This window comes from Lontra canadensis, unplaced genomic scaffold (assembly GCF_010015895.1).
Source record: "Lontra canadensis isolate GAN:19392208 unplaced genomic scaffold, GSC_riverotter_1.0 scaffold7, whole genome shotgun sequence".
Taxonomy (NCBI): Eukaryota; Metazoa; Chordata; class Mammalia; order Carnivora; family Mustelidae; genus Lontra; species Lontra canadensis.
The window spans coordinates 4,548,987-4,553,902 of NW_022631001.1; the positions used below are offsets into that span (position 1 = coordinate 4,548,987).

Sequence of the window (4,916 nt, forward strand, 5' to 3'; positions counted from 1 at the left end):
ATCCAGCCACTCCCGGATCTCATGTATTAGTGGTGAAAATGTAACTGGCAAAAGTAAGTTTGGAAAACAATTTGGCATGTACAAATGAATGTCCTATAGCTACAGGCATCTATATGGATGAACTTCAAAAAGATAACTTTAAATGAAAAAATTCAAAGAATGCATACAGAAGCAACATGACTAATATCTCTCTTTCTCATGGTATCTATGAATACTTAATGACATGATACATGTAAAGCCCATAGAACCCATATGCAATGCTTGCCACATGATACGTATTTCATAAATGTTACTGCTGCTGCTGCTAGTACTATTATTTACCAACTATTCAAGAAATTCATTAATACAACTCAAACTTTCGATTTAGGGGAAATAAGACCACAGAATAGTCAATTCAATTAGCAATAATCGCGCCTCGGATAAACCTCATTGGCTACGATACTGCCACTGCGCATTTGTTGATATTGCATTGTTTTTAAAGAGCTGATATTGATTCAAACACTTTGAACTCATGGACATAGGTATGAATTCACAAAATGAGGATTTTGTTTTGTATATATAAGGAGCATAACCTGTGTGTTGCATCACCCAACTTCTGTATGGATTCTGGGTTCCAGTTGAAATTGTGGGAGGGGAATGCTCAAGCAACATCTTCATAGATGTTATATTATACATTTCATAACCCATTAGATAATTATTGTGATTATTTCCATATTAGATATACAGAAAATAAGGCACAGAAAATACTTATCTAACGTTCTATAGTGACAGATCTAAAATAAACTCTCTGTTCTGTGAGCATGCCTCACACTCTCATTAATACCTAATTTCAAAGCAACCTCAAGGTGAAGATTGCTTAATCAGATAAGTTTCTTATTTTCTTCCTTGAATTGTATTTTAATGAAACTTGTATCTTTATATTTTATTCAGTTGTATAGTCACTATGAGTAGAAATGTTTTTGTCCTATTTATAATCCCTACATTCCTTAATATACTGTTTAGCCATAAATGTTTGATATGAACATTTCTGCTAATTAGTTGCTCTTAAGCAAGACATGACAGGCAAAATGAGTTGGGACTTTCTAAAAATGCTTCTTGTTCTATTCTGCTGAAAAGCAAAATTGAGGATATGCCACTGCCCAATCTCCAACAATTTTATTATATGTATTATTTTGTAATAATCAATAAAATTGCAAAAATGTTTTCAGTGAAAAAATATGAGTAATGTCTAAAAGCAATACTCAGACATTAAGACAGTTCTTTCTTCATATGGCTGGGGTAAAGTGCAGTGCTTCCTCTATATCCTATTGCACAAAATTCACTAATGAAGTGTTCTTGTTTTCCAGACATGAGACTTCAAAATTATACTAGTATTTTAATTTCCACATTTTATGTAGTATCCCTCTGAGAATTTCTGAGGTCAGAAGCTGAAAAAATTAAAGACTTGCTTCTTCTCTTCTCTTCTCTTCTCTTCTCTTCTCTTCTCTTCTCTCTTCTACTGTCTCATCTCTTCTCTTTTCTTTATGTGTGTGTGTGTGTGTGTGTGTGTGTGTGTGTGTGTGTGAGAAACTCCGTAAATGAAATGAACTGATAATGAAAATTATAAAGTTCACATTTTTGAGAGCACCTATAGAAAAATTGTCCCAGGTCAACATAGCCTGAGTATACAGATAAGTTTTACTTATCACAGGTACCTAAGGTTATGTAAAACTCATTTTTGTTTGTTTTTGTGTTTTTATAATGCTGTGTTTAGTTTTTAACTACCATCAGGAATAGGAATGCCAGATTGTAGAATCTGCCAGACCATTCAGATAAGAGATAGTATAAACTGCTCCTTCTCTATGCCAAACCTCTACCACTACCTGGGAATGAAGTAAGTACTCAGGAGCCACTATTCATTATCATTCTGTTGCTGACTCAATAAAACAAAGAGGTAAATTAAAATTTAATTGAATACTGTGGGTGGAAGGAGAAAGTATAGTTCCTAACTTGCATATTCTAAACATATTTTCCACAAGAAATAATGACAGGTTTATCCATGAGTCACTTAAAACAGAGGTGAAATGGAAAACAGTAAAAGGAAGCACAGGCATTTGTGATCTAAATATCTTTGTGTGGTGTTTCTCTTTATACTATGAGGCATAATTAGATCATTGCCACATATGCATTCTTAATGTTAACTAATGGCTAGCCTAATGAAGCAACAACCTAATGAATGATAAATTGTTTCCACTTTGTAAGGCTATTCTACTTCTTGATGTTTGAGGTCTTTAAAAATTAATAATTATAATAGTTGATTTCATACTTGATAACATGAGTACTTAAAATTTAGTCTGAAAGTTATTTTCAAATACTAACATAGAATATAATATAAAATAGTCAAGGGACTTGCACAAAATATCTCAGAGTAACAGTTTTTATAATTCCCCTCTCTGAAGCTTTTTGAGATGAAAAAAAATAAATAAAATACAGTAAGAAAATAAGAAACTATGGAATATTTACAAACCTATTGTTCCAAATCCATGGATAAATATCATTTATAATCATGCTAACTAAGGCATATAATATCAAAAAAAGTGAAAATGCTGGAAAGTGGCATACATTTCATTTCATTGGGATTATGGAATAACGGGCAGAAAATAAGAGGAAGAAATTCAAAATGACCTATTCATACCTCAAACAAACCAAAGAAAATGAAATTCTGTTGAGGAGCATGACAACTCAAAATATAGATGGAAACAAGCGTGCATAGCAAAATCCTTTATTTGGTTGGGGCTCTGTAGACTAAAATGTCTGAATGAATCAAAAGATTTTCCATTATTCTGCCATAGCTTCTAACCTTAAAAAGGAAAGACCTGGAGATGAATCTTAGTGAAATGAGAAACTCAAAACAAGAACTTGGGGAACCAAAATGTGCTACTGATTCATAAGCAGAATAATGAAAGCCAAATGATGAAGTAACTGAACTCTCACTGATATGTCCAATACCATCAAAACAGGGGCAAGCCTAAGGAAAAATGACATTCAACATCAATATCAGCATTGTCATAATAAGCAGTATTATTACTATTGTCATATGCCAGCCATAACCTAGAGGGAGACAGAAAAAGAGAGTCAAGAAAGTTTACTTATATTAATTTTCAAACCTCTCATGGGATGCAAAAATATCAAGGGAATGAAAATATTATTAATGGAGCACCTGGGTGGCTCAGTGGGTTAAGCCTCTGCTTTCGGCTCAGGTCATGATCTCGGCGTCCTGGGATCCAGCCCCGCATCGGGCTCTCTGCTCAGCAGGGAGCCTGCTTCTCCCTCTCTCTCTGCCTGCCTCTCTGCCTACTTGTGATCTCTGTCTGTCAAATAAATAAATAGAATCTTAAAAAAAAGGAAAGAAAATATTATTAACATTCATGAAGTTATCTATAAATAGAAATAAAGCCAAATTGCATGTTCTCTAATTTACTTGAGACAAGAATAAGAAGGGCAGAAGATCTAAAAATGAATAGAGGTCAAAACTCAACAAATGGCAAAAAAGGAAAGTAAGATCAAAATCATAAAATGTTATTAAAGAAATAAACTCAAATATGCGAATAACATTTAGAATGTACTTGTGTCAACATTTGTGTATATTAAGCCAAGAGACAAAGCACTGATATACATCCTACATTACAGTAGTAAACAAACAAACCAAGTCCTTCATTCACGAAATCTAAAAACCCAGATTGAATTAAAGTAGCCCAGAAAGCTAATCAATGAAGTACTACATAAAAGCATGTGAAGTAAATGGGAAATAGCTACAGTATTAATAACAGATGACATTTGATCTAATGTAAACATTTAGTTAAAGAATGAGACGCTATAATGATGAAAGATACAATCCATAATAATGTTCTTTTTTTTATTAAAGATTTTTATTTATTTTTGACAGAGAGATCACAAGTAGGCAGAGAGGCAGGCAGAGAGAGGGGGAAGTGGGGTCTCTACTGAGCAGAGAGCCCCACGTGGGGCTCGATCCCAGGAACCTGAGATCATGACCTGGGCCGAAGGCAGAGGCTTAACCCACTGAGCCACCCAGGCGTCCCTATAATAATGTTCTTAAGTGAACAAATTATATAGTTAGACAACGATAACTAAGATCTAAATACAGATTTCTCTTTGTTCTAGCTTTGGCAAATCATTTAATGTCTCTACACTTCAGTTTCTTCCATTGTAAAGTGAATATAACAATAGTGTTTATATGATAAGTGTTTGTGAAGCACCTACAAAACTGCCTGCCATGTAATACAGGAGATGTAAATGTTTGCTGATAAATAACATACTATTTAAATGTTCACAACAAATACTATAGAAAATGTGTAAAGATGAACATCACAGCATTGCAATGGTATTGGAAGACTTAATATGCTTTCTGCTGTAAATAGAACACTATTTTCAATAGTCTCCAATTTTTAAACTACAAACATAGTCTCTGAAAAAATTCTCAAAAATATAAAAAGATGTAGAAATAACACAAAGATTTTACCAACCACATAGTAATACACTGGCCAATTAATCAAACAAATAACCCAGTTAAAAATGGGCAGAAGACGTGAACAGACATTTCTCCAGAGAGGAAATACAGATGGCCAACAAACACATGAAAAGATACTCAACACCACTCATCATCAGGGAAATGCAAATAAAAACTACAAACTCACCTCACAACTGTCAGAACGGTTAAAATCAACAACACAAGAAACAATAAGTGTTGGTAAGGAGATGGTGTCCTCATGCACTGTTGGTGGAAATGCAAAATGGTGCAGCCACTGTGGAATTAAAATTTTAAAAAAGTACTACCTTACAATCCAGGAATTGCATTACTGGTATTTATCCCCCAAAGTACAAAAACACTAATGTAAAGGGATGCATGCACCCCTGTG

At 33.8% G+C, this 4,916-nt stretch overlaps 1 non-coding gene across 1 annotated transcript; it reads right to left on the reverse strand.

Moving 5' to 3' along the window:
* Positions 1-314: 314 nt before the first annotated feature.
* On the reverse strand, positions 315-459 carry LOC116865448. The gene has a single exon (XR_004382184.1). It is a non-coding gene; the product is annotated as a U4 spliceosomal RNA (small nuclear RNA).
* Positions 460-4,916: the final 4,457 nt, after the last annotated feature.